The following is a 15,950-nucleotide window of genomic DNA, read 5'->3' as shown; positions in this document are numbered from 1 at the left end:
TAGGCCTGGGAAGAGTGGCTGTTGATCCAGTTTCAACTCCTGTCGGGGGATGTTGTCAGGCAGAATTCATTCAGCGAAATGTCACTTTTTGTTCCCAGTTTTCTACATTCAAATCAAAGTGACAATTTTTACCTATACATTAAATAATTACTTCCTTCAAGTCATTTCAGAATATAGTTTTACATTGTATCCACCTCTTAGCAAGTCTTTCCTTGGTCTGGTTTTGTTTCATTTGTTCAGTTTTACACAAAGGTCTGGTGGTTTTAAAACGCCGGCTTTCTGATAGTGGTGAGTACTGGTAATGCAACCATTTTTGGGATTAAGAAAATGAATTCCCCACAGTTCTGAGTTGCTTTTTGGCAATCAGCATTGCCATTCCCAATGGTTTCAGGCCACTGTGTGTGTAGCCCAATGGTGGTTTTAGGCAGTGACCTCCTGTGCTCACAACATAGGCAAAAATGGGTGGCAGCCTATTCTTCATGTTTTCCCTGTGCACTCTCTGGGGAGTTCTGGCCATCATGATGCTTTCCATGCCAGTACTGCAGTTTTATGATAGGGCTTGGATGCATGGGTAAAAACATCCCACAGGCCGTGACAGGAGATGCGCCTGCCATTAAGTCAGGCAAGCTGACGGTAGTGCCAGCCAGCCACAGCGAATCTCTGGCTGGCTGGCACTTCTGTCAGTCACTGTAACTTCCTCTGGTGACCCCTCACGCAAGAGGTCACCAGAGGAAGTTACAGACACTTTCTTCCCCCAGGGTCGCCCGCCGAGGCGTCTTTAATCCCCGGTGCACTTTGGAACTTCTCGCTCGACATAGTTCGAGGTTTAGTTCGAGGTTTATAAAAGGTGGCTTGAAAAGCACACAATTGAAGCCATCTTTTATAAAGCTTTGCCGACGGACAAAGATGCCTCAGGCTCTGTCCCTCATCAAAGCTTTATAAAAGATGGATTGAATTGTGCACTTTTTAAGCCATCTTTTATAAACATATAAATGTTTTAAAAAGATGGCTTGAAAAGTACGAAAACCATAAGGTATGCACACACATATTTAAATGTTATATATTTCGGTGCGTACCTTGCTTTGGTTTGTGTACTTTTCAAGCCATCTTGAAGTACACAACCCTTTCATAAACATAGAAATATGTTGCATATTTCTATGTTTATAAAAGATGGCTTGCATACTACACAAACCATAGAAATGTATGCATACAAATATATAAATGCTTACATGCATTTATATATTTGTTTGCATACCTTACTATGGTTTGTGTACTTGTTTAAGCCATGCCCATCCCACAAGCCACGCCCCCCGAGGAGGCCCCCGCCCCCTCGATTTCTTACCCCACTTAAAGCCCTTGTCTTCTGGCGCTCTTTTAAGCAACACAGTTTCCAACACCTATCCATAAAACACATATAATGGACATTTGGAAACATGAGCATGTCTAAACATAGACTATCAACTCGAAAAAAAAGGAAATTAAAATATAAAGGAAAGATTTTAAACATTTTGTGATAACATATGTGTTGGTAAGGTTTGGAGTGTTAATGCACAGTAATTTAATAACAAATCAATGAGCTCTCACAGTTAAATTAAGAAGCGCTCCACTAGTGTCAATTATTATTACCATATTTGAAGTGTTGTAGCAGCTTTATTGCACCTCTCACCTGTCAAAATAATGAAACCATTAATATTAACATGGAGAATAAGTACATTCCCTGTTTTTTCAGATATTCATTCTAAATAATATGTAGTCTTAGTGTGTGTTTAAACTACTATTCATAACCATATCAACAGAAAAAGTAGTGTTTATTTTTGCGTTTTTTATTTTTTATATTTAGCTGTTTTGTGCTCTGATGCCCAAAAATTAGTGTGTAGTTTATGAAACAGTAACATGTATAGATTATATTCAACTACATAACTACTGTGCATAAAAAAAAAATAATATATATGTATACTTGCCATCCTAAGTGCTATCACTGTGAAGTGTATGGCTTTTTTTACAAACCAATTTAGAATTGCCATCCTCGACAGTTTCCAAAGGGCCGTGAGGATAGCTCAGGGCCAACGTGTTTGTCTTGGCAGCAAGGCAACGCAGAGCAACAGAGTTTCAAAGCCTGGTGCCACACGCATAAAAGATTAATTAATACCCAAATCAAAAGAAACCACTGACAAAAACATAATTTTCTAAAATAAAATCAATGTGCTAATGCCTATTGAAATTGTTAGACTTTTTAAAAATCAAGTTTCGAAATTTACCAGTTTCTGCTTGTTGTGTAACTCAGCTTTTAAACGGTGCCAGGCACCAGCATACTGGCAGCACAGTGGCAGGGCTTGCCCAAGATGTGGCGTATTGTGCCTCCATCATGGGTTTCCAGGCCTTAGTTTAGAGCTGAGTGGAAAGACAAAGGGAGGCGAGGAGAGGATGGGCGAAGGGCATACCTGCCTACATTTGCTAAAGAAAAACCCAGAGAGCCCCGCCTCCCTTCCCCCAACACTCCGCCAACCCACACTGCCCACATTTTTTTAAACAACATCTGAGCGAGATTAATGTTCATCTTCCCATACCTCAATGTGATTGGCTACTATCGTCTGTTTCTAGCCAATCACATCGAGGGGTGGGCACAGTTACTGAAAGGGGCACAAATCCCAGAGACTCCAAGCTCTTCCCTGGAGACCCGGAGAAAAGCGTAAACACCCAGTATCTACGTAATAAACCCAGAGACTAGGCAGGTATGGTGAAGGGGGGGGGGGCAGATTTGAAAGAAACATGAACGATTGGTAACGTCCAGAGGGGGGATGAAAGGTAGGAAAGGAGTTTGTGACAGTTTGAAAGTGTGAGGGTCGGCACAGGGCATACTGCCAATCAGAAAAAGGGCTCGCTCAGCATGCTCCTGAGGGGGAGCTTATGACCCGGTCAGGGCAGTTTCTATTAAGGGTGGTTGCACGATAGGCTCGAGGTGTGCTCTGGCGTGCCGGTGAAGTATGGAGGCTTTACTGTGTGTTTGGCAGGGGAGTTGCTAGGTCTGGAAAAGACCCGGGGCTAAACTGATGTCGGAACTGTTGGGACTGGGGGCTAGCTAGTCTTTTGGCTGTAGCTCCTGAGATTCTATCCGGGGCTACAAACAAAAGATCAGGGGCTATATCCCCCTTAGCCCCCCCCTAGCAACGCCCCTGCTGTTTGGTGTTACCGTTAATCCGCGATCACCCAGGAAGGTGTCAGGGGTGACATAGCCCAGAGTGTACCTTGTGCAAGGTCAATGCGGTGGACACAAAAAAAGAAAATGGAGAGGCAGTGGAGACTGTCATAGAGAGCGCCATACCTGCACGGCTTTGTGCTGGGGTCTAGATCTGATGTGGGTGGAATGGTGAAATTTATATTGTCACTTTGGAAGAATTAACTTAACGGTAAATGTGTAACACAGTGCATGGCCGTCTAGCTAAGAACTTCCCTCTCCCTGGCACTTCCCCTCCCCCTTTCCCCTTGCACTTCTCGTTCTCGCACTTGCATGATCTGAATGACACAAGGCCTAGTAAGATCGCTTCTCTTGTCCTCTGTCTTCCCTCCCTTGTCTTGTCTCTCCTAGAAACACTTGTGCACAGGCGTGTTATAAATGACTTATCGTATTGTATGATACCAAACCAACCCGCCCCACCATCTGCCAGGGTTGATTTAAAAGATCCACACATCACATGAGTACATTATCGTGTCCAAGAATAGCATGCAGTGTCCCTGCTTCGTAGGGGCACTAGGCATATCAGTTCTTTTTTTGAAAATGTATGTTTGCCAGCTCTCTCGTCAGTGGTGGGCTTGTCATGCAGACATGACTGGATTTGGGATACGAAATGGAGGGACCTCCCCTCCCCCTCTGGAGATGGGGCAATGGTCAGATTCTGATGGGCATGGCCTAAAGGAGGGTCAAGTGAATTAGGCAAGGGCCACCTTCCCCAAGCAAACAATGCATCACGATGCCCTGCAGACATAAATTAAACCGCTGCCTGTAAATAAATCCCTTTCTGACTCAGATACATGCAATTCAATCAGCGAGTAAATCCCCCTCATTCTGTAAATGAATGACCCAGGCCCAGAGTGCGTAACAGCGCTTAAGTACTCGTTTAGGGTTTCAGCTCCCCTGCTGTCTGCCTGATCCACAGTAATCCGTAGCTCTTAACCCCTTGCATGGAAAGGGTTATAGTGTGCACATATTTCCGAGGGAGGCACTGGTCTTTTCAAACTAAAGGTTGCCCCACTTTGCTTACCAGAGACAGGCCTCAAGGTGTTCACTTATTCTTGACCTCTTCAGCCAGCCCTCAAATCACCCATGAGAGCACCCACGAGAAAGGGGAGGAGAACAAATAGCACCAATGAACACTACTTGGTGCTTTGCATAAAATCAAAGCGCATTCTGGGAATATAAGAATATAACACCCATTTTTATATGTGTGATTTAACCACATAATGCACACTAGCCGTTCTTCTCATTTAATTTCTGATACCCTACCAGTAAAGTGACAGCAACCTGTGAGTCCTATATAGACATTTGGAGAAAGTTATTTTTTTGCAGGCCTGTGCTGGCTGTCTTGCCTTAGTGAGCATTCTGGTTCCTTGCACATATTTCTTTCACAGTGTGCTAATCCTGATCACACTCAAACGCTTGACTAAAAATAATACCAGGTGCTATATGTGTGGGGGACTGGATCGTTCTTGGAGAGTGCCAGGTCTCTACCCTGGCTAGCCCCTGCCCACTTAAAGCTCTATCTGCAGACCCCCACAACCGCATTCATTTGCTTTAAATGTGTCTGGAAATCACATCACAGCCTATGGGAGGGCCTATCCTATTAGACGTTGCCTAACATCTCCGCATGCACTGAGACTCGCAGTTCTGAACACTTCTTTCATCATGTCTGGTTGAAGTGGAGGGGGGAGTTCCTTCGGGAGCAGCCGTTCTTGCTTCATGGACACATCTGCTTTTTATTCCCCATTTCTGCTCCCTGCTCTGCTCTTGTCAGTGTGCCCAGGCCTTCTCGGCCACTCTGGCCTTGACGCTCCCTGCCAAGCTTCCACCGTTTGTGGATTAGCCGGTACTTTGCATACATGGTCGATGCTTTCCATAGAGTGCCGATTCCTTGATCCAGCCTGGAAGTCTGCCAGGAATATAGCTCGGTTTATCGCACCGCAGGAGAAAAATGGCCAACGGCATGGCGACAGCAACATTTCACTGAGCTGATTTGAAACGCGAAACCGTGGAGTCACGAAAAGGACAGACCCACTTCGAATGGATGATTCCAATACTAAAGTATTATTTTATTTCTCTGCACCCCACCACAATTGCCGTATTGTAATCTAGTGTTTCACCATGATCACTACACACCAAATGTCTCTGTAACCAGAAAAGATATGTCTTTTGCCCTCTGTAACCAGATAAGTGGCACTGTAACCATGCAACCTACACCGTGATACCTCCGGCCTTGGGCGTATAACAAATGCAATATGTAAATAAATAAATGAAAATCCGTATTTTCTACGTAGAACTAAAACCCTGCTTGGATGGCACAAATGTTCCTTTTGCCCAACAGTACTTGTTGTATCGGCCCCCAAAGGGTGAACGAGTGAGCCAGTCCAGCTAAGGTTTGATCATGTGACCTCCAAGCTACATATAAATAACTGCAGCATGCGCCTCAATACACTCCCCACGAGCCATGAAAACTACTCACTCGGTGTCATCACACCAAATACCACTCCCATCCCAGGTGAGTGAAAAGGGCACTTTTCCGGATCAAAGCAATGAATGTAGCAAGAAGATCAGACCTGATCAAATATGGCAATGCAAAGGTCTCCCAGAATGCACACCTAAAGTTCGCTACAAGAGGTAAAGGGGCAGCTGTGAGCCGTGGCCATTGGATGCATGCCCACACTCCCAGTTCAAATGCACAAGGTTCTTCACATTTCCTCCAGAGTTCCAGAGGTTTGGGGCTATCCAAGAGCCACACTCAGACAGGACCGGACTGCAAGAAGCAACCATCTGGCACAGCAATACCACAAGAATCCACAGAAAGGCTGCTCCTGCAACAAGAGATGGTCTGAGTTTGGAAGGCTATCAGTGACAGAGCAGACAGAGGCTGGCACCATACACATTTGTGCATAACCACCAAATGCTGGCTCACAAGGACCGGGTCAGAGGCAGGGTGATATCCTGCATTTCTGGTACTTATAAATGACCACATACCCCACTTTCTTGTCCGCATCCCCGATGCTGACAGTCTAGACAATTCCTCACTTTCCATAGTCCTGTGTTCCTAAAACTCACATCCTATAATTTAAGAGATACAGTTCCCTTTTGTTCACTTTTGAAAGTCCCCTCCAATTGTTGATTATTGTTTACGATGCCCTAACTGTTTTCTCGCAGTGACTGTCGTCCAGTTGTCACCAGGATGTGACTCTGATATAACTGTGGCCCTTTGGAGATCCTTGTGGCTCACAATGGTAGGTGCTGCCACTAAGGGGTCCCTTAGTCTCCCTTGGTCACTACCCAGACCCATCTAGGCAATCAAGCTTTGTAGCCCTGGAGTGTGATTGCGTGTAGGCACGGAATTACCATGTAGGATCATTTCTCTGATGTGCGCTCTGGCTCCGGAGCCTACAAAGGAATGTGGAAGTGAGTACCTGGGAGTGATTGGAGGGGTTTTTGTCTGAGATTCCTCTTCAGTTTCCCCCCCCCCCTGAATTTTCCTGGGAGTATTCCAAAAACGTTGCGTGTACTGGCCAGCACCAATTGTCTGAACATCAAAGGTTTTCGTGATGCATGTCTGTGTATACTTGGGGGACAGTTTGACCTTCTACCATTCGGTGTGGCATAAGATCTGACAACCTGCACCAGGGACTTTTTCTACTGCTAGGATTTGATCTTAAAGTGTCCAGAGAGAAGACTGAAGCAAGGGTGACCAAAGGCACTCTGCGCGACCAGCTTTTGGACTCTTGAAACTCCAATGGCCAAGCTTTGCCTGTCTCCCGAGCAGAAAGATCCACGTCTGGCGTTCCTTTGTCCCAGCTGGGACAGCTCGATTAATTCTTCAGGAGGCATTTCGTGATTCTGGAACTCTAAAGACTCACCTGTGCTGTGTGACGCCTGATGTTACAGTGTGGCTGCTATCTCTGCTGGACCCTTTGCTTAAACACTCACCTGAGTAGCAGGATCTCTGTATCACTTTTCTAGCTGAAGACCTCAGTTGTATGCCCTGCTGAACTTTCTTCAAACCGCTTCATGTAACCCTAGCATATGGTGACTAGTGCTGAATCTTTGCCCTCAAGTTGCTGTTCCTTCCAATGCACATCTTAAAGTTGTCCCTTTGATCCCAACGGGGCTCTCTGACATATTCCTCTGGGGTCGTGTTCTTCATTTGCTCACCCTGTCCGTAGGCTGCCAACTGTAGCTTTCCCTGCTCCAGCTCGAAGGGATCCGTTTTTCCGCTCTTCACTTGAACAACCCCGTCTTAATTCCTGTTGGGGATCCCCTTACTCACCTATTTGGGTTGGTTTCATTCTTCATGGCTGTAGGGCTCCCATGACACGCTAGCGCACCCAGAACCACACGGCGACGTTCACGGCTGATGACTTCACTTCTCACCTCTGCAATCTCCCAGGAGAGAGGGGAGTGAAGCGGCTAACCAGGGATTCCTCTGGTGGCATCTCTTATTCCTCTGGAGGTCTTCTCTGGGTCTGAACTGCTTGGATGCCCTTTGTGCAGACTTCCTTCTTACCTCCAGAGGTTAACATTGGTTCATTTCTTCTTAAGGCCCCATAGACTTAACACGGGGGCTTGCTTGTTATTGACGTCCTGAGGCCTGTGAGAACTCTCTACATGCCCAGCTGGACTTGCAGTGTTGTATGAACATTCCATGGGCAAATGAGGCACATGTCTGTCTTTTGGACCCAGCCCTACAGATAAGCAGTGTACCGGGAACTTTTATGCCCTGGAAACATTAGAAAGTATGCCCAACAAAAAATAGGAAATGTACAAATGCCCATTGCCCCATGCTCCTGTTCTCATAGCTCCATGGAGAAGTTTGGTTCTGTGGTTCTAGCACAGGAAGGAACACTGACATTACCACTACCTGGTCTGGAGCAGAACCTTTAGGTAACACTGCATCATTTCATGGGCATACATTTCTAGGTGCAATGAAGTATGGATTACAAAACATATGTGGGAGTTACAATATATTTATATTTGGCCAAAAAAAAAAGGCATCGGGAAAGGGAATTAAAATATCGTTTTACCCCCAACTTTAGAAAATAGGGAGCACAATACTCTGATCTGTAGCACTGTTCGTACAATATTCTGAAAAGTTGTTTTGCAGTGTTACTTACCTAGATATATATATATATATATATATATATATATATATATATATATATATATATATATATATATATATATATATATTGTAGTTGCTTTCTTGTGCACAGCTTTATTTCAACAGCCGTAGTGTGTCAACAAAACTGCTTACTATACTTTTAAACCAACCTTCTCCCCGAGTGTTGAATTCACTGCTCAAGCCACATTATCGCTTGGGGTGTCAGGAACAGAAGGGCTCCCCCTTTCCACAAAGCACGCTGCTCCATCTGGGCCATAGGACTAGTCTAAGGCCATGCTTCGCCATCTGCAGCTTGCTTAGTTCTGCATCCTGGCTACTGACCTTCTATTCTGTGTTTGTCATTTTACAATAAGCTACATGCAAAGCAGTCACTTCAGAACACGAAACGCGGGGGCGGGCAGGAAAACAGGAAGAGCAGGGGAGAAGTGATAGGCTAAAGTCATGTGATGCTTTGTCGGCCGACAGTAAAGCTGGTTTACAGAAAGGCAAACGCAAAAAGGATCTTTAGATACAATTATGGGCAATACTGACCAGATTGGTCTGGTTGCCTACTCGGAAAGGTCTCCTCATTAAAGAATGGTGTTTTCAGAGCCTTCCTAAATGTATATCAATTACTGTGATCTCTTAGGAAAGCCTGTTACAAATCTCCAGGCCTCTGATGGACACTGCCAGGCTTGCACACAATTCATTTCCTCTTTAGAGGCTGTTGGTTTTCGCATGTTTGAAGAAGAGGAGCCGAGGTTTTCTTTCCCAAGGGGTGAAATGGTTGAGTTGATGGGTCAGGTATTATTTGCCAATACCTTCTTCTGGTGAGGCATAACGTGCTACATTCTTATCTATGTGCACATTGGATCCCATGAAGGGTTTGTCAGTCCTTGGAGGTGTGCCATGTTTTTGAATTTGTGTTGAGGACCTGAGGTCGGAGACTTGCAAGCAGTGCTTCTCTGTCATACACAGAGGCGTAGACAGGGTATGGCCTAAGCTGGCAAAGTCCCACCCAAAATCTGTAAATGCCCACTCAGCAGCACTGTGTGGGCATTCACAGATTTTCATGTCACTGCGCTGGGCCCAACTACATTAGCTTCAGGCCCCATTTGTCAGACAATCCTGACTAGGCCTGTGGTCATACAGAAACACATGAAAGATGTGATGTTCTTGAATTGCATCAACCTTTAATGAATAGGGACTCGGCCCTGCCCCCTCATTTGATCAATTTTCAGGATCAAGCAGTACCACACTGCTAGCACAGGATTGCGCCCGGCCTAAAGAATGCTCGAGATGAGTGTGCCATAGACAACTAGTTCGGCTTCATGGGCGGTGGCTCTTTTCTTACCACAGAGGTTGACTGCTGGCATTAGGCTTCCCGGAAACAGTCTTGGTAGTGAGCAGGGGAGTAGAATTGGTGTTTCGTTGCTTAAACGCCTCTGCTGTCTCTTCACACATCACTCCTTTCAGTAGGACTTGGATTCGGCTTAAAGGCCCGTGCGTTGTCAACAAAGCGTTGCACTCACAGAACCTGTTTATCAGTCAAAGAAGCTGATTCCTTAGAACAGCAATCGACCTGCCGGGAGAGTCGCAACCTCCCCACAAGTGGTCTGTGGAAGCAGCAGCTCCTGCTGTGGTTCCTGCTCCTTTAGCGTCACGGCTTCTCGGGCGTAGAAGTGCCCAGACCCACAAATCCTCGTATCAAAGCCCAAGCCACCATCTGAAGCTACAACACGGAACCGCCATGGCGTAAACAAGTCTACTTCCCAGACGACCATACCCCACCCGATGACACACCACCCTGTTTATGTACAGTAGCCTTCACCTGAGGCTGAACAGTGCCTCATGATGAACAAAAAACACTGCATCTGAGGCTACAAAAACCCACTCTAGTATTGTACAAGAGGCTTCATTTCAGGTCACAGTAACCCACCTTCCCAGCATTCAAAAGACTAGATCTGGGGTTATTTATTTAATTAATTAATTCATTGTTCATTTATGAAGCGTGCTAAACCCGAGGGCATCATGGCGCTAAAGGATTTTCACACCAAAAATCTCGTGATGTTAGTAAGACTTCATTTGATGCTACACGCACCCTCCTGGTGTACAAGTATTGTTTCCGAGGATGAAACACCACCCCCTCATAAAGTACAAGCTTAGAGAACCCAAAACCAGGAAGCCAGGCTCTGCGTGAATCTGAAGAAAATGGAGCATATCACTCCAGATTTGAATGAGCTACAGAGAAACAGCCTTTCAAAATCAAGACGCTATGCACCACCTAAAAAGGCTTCAGTGGCAATGGCCCAGATTGTCTCTGTAATTGTCCCTGCACTACTACCGATATCGTAACCTCGGATCGGGAAGCACTAAACTCCTCATACAACTAGGTATCAAACAGAGACAAATACCCTGAACCCCAAACTGGGAGCTCTAACACACCTCTGCTCTTTCAAGAATGTCCTGAATGTGCACCACCCTCATCAAAGAAGCCTTTGACCTCATTGCTCCCACGGCTAGAGCCAACAATCTCCCCCGGGTGCTACCAACTACTCACAGAACACAGGAAAGCACTGATGGCTGAGATTCCACACTGCAGACCCTCTAAGGGGTGAGCTGAGCTCCCAATCTTCCCCGGTCCTCAATGGAAGGAGCTGGGGTGTACATGAGGTCAATATAAACCACTAGGCAAAATCTTGGCAGACAACTAAGCACTCTTAATCTGAAGCTACCACACCCACCCCTTCTGACATACATTACACTCTATTGGAGGCTACAAGACCCTCATGATATGCAAGAAATATCATGAGGGTACTGTACCACATCCTTGTGATGCAGAAGAGATGTTATATGTGGCAACAACAGCCTTACCTCTTGAGATACATGAGACTGTGATGATACAGCCACTTACCACTCATGAGGTACGTGAAACTCCCGAAAGCATGAGGTTGTATCCCTCAACACTCATGATATTCAGGAACTTAAATGGGTGTCTTGAGCACACAGCCCGAGTCACATACCTAAGACCTGATCTAAGGCAACAACGCCCAACCTTAACCCAGTAACCTGCATGGTGTATATTAAATGCTACCTGAGGCTACACAGCACAGTCACATTATGTACATAAAGCTTGATATGATGACCCGGTTCTATGTCATTTCATCGACACTAGTTTTTTCAATGGGTGTTTATACGAAATAATTTTGCTGAAAAAACTCAACAGAATGTTTTCAAATTATTTATAGAGGGTTCCCCCCTCCTCCACCTATTTTCTGTTATTCCTGACTCCCTAACCATTTATATGCACTTTCGCAACACCCCCCAAAACATTTTGATTTGTTTTTTTCAGAAAAGCTTTTTGTAAAAACACCCGTCGAAAAAACGGGTGTCCATGAAAGGACGTCGTACCGATAACCCAAACCCCCATCCCTCCTTATGTACCGCAAATACCATATGAGGTTGCTGTGCCAACAATAATAACGTACCGACTGCACTGTCCACGTGTGTTGAACTCAACATGATCTTTGTAGATTCCTCTATAACGGCCAAAAAGGTGTATTGTGTAACTTCATCGGATTGTCGCCATTTCATGTTGTATTTACAAACATAAGTAGGTGACTCGCACACAGCAATTTTAAATCTCTCCCTACGGACATCAGACAACAGGACTCTACTACACCTTTACAAGCCACTTACATGCCAACACTCCCGTCAAAGCAGTCTGGCAGCACTGGCAGATGAGGGCACAAATACCAGTATGCCCTGATTTACCATAATTGATTTAGTCTTGTGGACTCCATTTGATTGTCTGCATGGTCTTTTTCTGCCGCCATCTTGTGACAGTTGGCACTACATGGTCTCCAGCCTTTCCGTTGCCTGCCTATTGCTGGCCCATCCCATCAACATATGCCCTTTCTTCTTATGACCGATGGGCCCTGTAGTAACAGAGGAACCCACAGAGCTCTTTCAAGTAACTTCTACCTGGCCTGCAACATGCACTCCCATGTCAATACCTGGAATCACAAAGAGGATCATTGATTCCTCTCTATCCAGACCTGCAGTAAACACTGCGGTCCCAGTGCCTGGACAGACGCATAGTTCCGGCTCTTCACCACATTCTAGCCCTGCCGCACTTTGTACTCCCTTCCTATCACCGACAGCCACACGGCTCCAGCGATTTACCTCTGCCCTCACCTGCCGTATTCAGTCGTCTCTCACCACCAAGACACCCACTGAGCTGCCATAGTTCACCTCTGCCCTAATCTGATGACGTACTTCTAACCCACTAACAAAACAGCCCCAGAGCTCCGGCAATTAGACTCTATCCTGACTGTAAGCGATATTCAATCAACACTACAGCTAAGTCAATGCCTAGTCTGGGATGCTGAGGAAAACCCTTATTGATTTATTTTTATATTCAGTTCAGTACTCTGGATGACAACCCTTGTATAACACCCCCCTCTTAGAATCCCCCTGACCCCACTGAGCCAAGAAGTAGGTTTGTTTTGCAAATTAAAAGGTTTATTTGAAAAAGTAAAATATATATATATTACACTTTTTATAATAAATTAATATCTGATAGTACACTTAGACATATGATGTTGATCAACAATGGGTAATCTGGCACTAGCACACTTCTTTACAATCAATGAGGAGTTAGTATAGGATGGATAAAGTAGCAAAAATACTTTTATGGTTTCAAAGGAAAAGCAATGAGGAATAAAATGCAGCACAGAAATACTTGATATGATTTTAGCAAAGGATAAGATAATCACTTTTTCTCTGGCAATTCGCCCACCTCCCCTATGCAATGTAAGAAATGGAAGGAGATGGAAAGAGGAGCACACAGTTCTCAGGAATGCGATCAAATACAATACGAAATTCAGTCCCCCCCCCCCAGCAAGCTTAGAGGAAACAGGTAGGAGTTTGAAACACAGGCCCAAAATGCTTTTAAATGTGATGGCAATGGATGGGAAAATGTGCCAACTGATTTTAATTCCCTCTAGAGATTCAGGGTGAGTGGGAGATGCGTGTTGGTATTAGTTCAGGCTCACTTTAGCAATGCTCTATGAGTTATTACCAAGTTGCAAACGGATTTTAACAAAAGAAAGAATGGAGCTGCTATTTTGACAAGTGGAGAAATTGAGCCAAAATCGCAAATCTCTGTAAATTTCGCAGGAGGTCGGTTCTAGGCTTGTTGGAAAGCTTAGATTCTAAGCTTTCAGAGGAAAGTCAAATCTCGTTCCTAGCCCAAACGGTTCCAGATATAAATTAAATAAAGGTAGTTTTTTCGGATTTAAAGTAAACTCAAAATGACAGATGACAGCTTGCAGCTGCAGAATTGACAGGTGATAGTTGTGCAGCTTTAAAAATGACAGATGACACGATTTCTAGGAGGCAGTTCTACTTAGGTTAAAATAGTTTGGATTAGATTATTTTAACTACGAGATTGGTTCTGCACAGTTCTGCTAGGTACTCACAATATAAATTTGAAATAGGTCTCGCCACGGATCTGGTCAGGTTTTGGACTGGACTCCGGTTCTGGTCTCGGCTCTCTGGTTCTGCTCACAACGGTCTGGGTCAGCTCTGCTCTGCTGGTCTAGCCTCTCTGGATTCAGCGGCCTCTGGTTCTGGATACTGCTCTGCTTTCCGGTCCGGATCAAGTGGATTCTGGATGTAACACTGCTTTCTGGGTACTGGCAAGAGTTCTTGGCAAAAGAATTCAGACAGCTCGCCCAGCTGTGGAATAGTTTGCAAATGATTTTGAGGCCTGCTGACAAATACTTTTTCTTGCATTGGGCCTTCTTGGTTCAAAGTTCTGTAGTCTCTGTTTAGCTTGGAAGTCTAAGTGTTGGATCTCTGGATGTGAAGTCGTCCGGTCAGCATGCTCCGCAGCAAATGGAATTGAATCTCTACCTGTCCCAGCAGTCTCTTTTTATGTGTTTTGAAAATGGGTGTGTGCCTGGGCCTAGCTAAGCCTGCCCCTCTCTACTTGTCATTGGCCCAATTCACCCCTCTCCCATGATTGGGGGAAGGAAATGGATTGTCATCATGATGAGGTCTGTTTATGGGTCAGAGGATCCTCCCCTGGTCAGTTTGCCCACAAATCTATATTTGATTCAAATACATCTTTCCCAGATATACAATTAGTTGAAATTACATGTGCACATTATCTATTCCTTATGGTCCATGCTTGTCCGCCTCTGATCTTCCTGGGGGCTAGCATTCAAAAATGACAACATTTTGCGCTTTTTAACTGGTTTTGCAATATCGGACATTCACCCAAAATTACACACATGTGCGCAAGGAGTATGGACATTAACTGATGAAGTGTCAGATTTTTAACGTGCATACATTTGGAGTGAGACCCTATTTTCCGCTAGCAACCCCCCAGAATACACCACACGGTCCTAACGCCTCTTAAAATGTTCACAGAAAAATCACAAAAATAATGATATTACTTATATAATTCTGACAAGTCCGCACTATGAGTTATCTATCTTTTTAAAATTATACTCTGGTCAAAAAGGGGTGTGGCTTCCCACATCACAGGTTGGAATAACTGGTTTATCCAGTTCCCCCAAGCCAGCTTGTTCACAGAGGCACAGCTGCCCCCCAGTTTCTCCCAAGAGGAAGCTATTTTACGACGCCCCCAATATAACATTTGCCTGAGTCATGGAAGTTGCATTGTTCTGTTCTTTCCAGTTCCCAGGTGCTCCACCCCTAATCTAATCAGAGAGGCGACAACTCCTTTTGGCAAGGGGCAGCAGGATGCAGCTAGGCCTGGGAAGAGTGGCTGAACAGGTTTCTCCTGTCGGGGGTAGTTGTCAGGCAGAATCCAGTTTCATTAAGCCAGGTTTCAGCTAAATGTCACGTTTTGTTCACAGTTTTCTACATTCAAATCAAACTGACAATTTGTACCTATACATTAAATAATTACTTCCTTCAAGTCATTTCAGAATATAGACTTGCATTCTTCCACCTCTTAGCAAGTCTTTCCTTGGCCTGGTTTTGTTTCATTTGTTCAGTTTTACACAAAGGTCTGGTGGTTTTAAAACGCTGGCTTTCTGATAGTGGTGAGTACTGGTAATGCAATTCCCCACAGTTCTGGGTTGCTTTTGGCAATCAGCATTGCCATTCCCAATGGTTTCAGGCTACTGTGTGTGTAGCCCAATGGTGGTTTTAGGCAGTGCCCTCCTGTGCTCACAACATAGGCAACAATGGGTGGCAGCCTATTCTTCATGTTTTCCCTGTGCACTCTCTGGGGAGTTCTGGCCATCATGATGTTTTCCATGCCAGTACTGCACAGTTTTATTGTAGAGCTTGGATGCATGGGTAAAAACATGGCACATGACCTGCATAATGCACTGCCATACCACTATCAAAACACCTCTACTGCTCAAGCAATTCACCTCTGTCCTGAAGTGTATGTAACCACCTGTGCAGGAATGAGTGGGTGTCAATGGATGTGTGAGACCGAATCCCCATGAGCGTGCAGGAGCCAACCTATGAAGGAGCCAGTAGGGTTCAATGGAAGTTTGTGAGGCCACCCGTTCAAATAGGCGAGTCTTCATGGGCGCGTATGAGGCCACCTTT

General features: G+C 45.1%; 1 protein-coding gene across 5 annotated transcripts in view; it reads left to right on the top strand.

Annotated features, from left to right (window-relative positions):
• Nucleotides 1–15,950, top strand: part of MRAS (muscle RAS oncogene homolog) — a 174,267-nt gene that overhangs the window by 96,136 nt on the left and 62,181 nt on the right. The window lies entirely within an intron of this gene.

Source organism: Ambystoma mexicanum, chromosome 9 (assembly GCF_040938575.1).
Source record: "Ambystoma mexicanum isolate Mex_15411 chromosome 9, UKY_AmexF1_1, whole genome shotgun sequence".
Classification (NCBI taxonomy): Eukaryota; Metazoa; Chordata; class Amphibia; order Caudata; family Ambystomatidae; genus Ambystoma; species Ambystoma mexicanum.
Note: the sequence above shows the minus strand (reverse complement) of the source record. Positions and strands in the feature narration are given on the sequence as shown.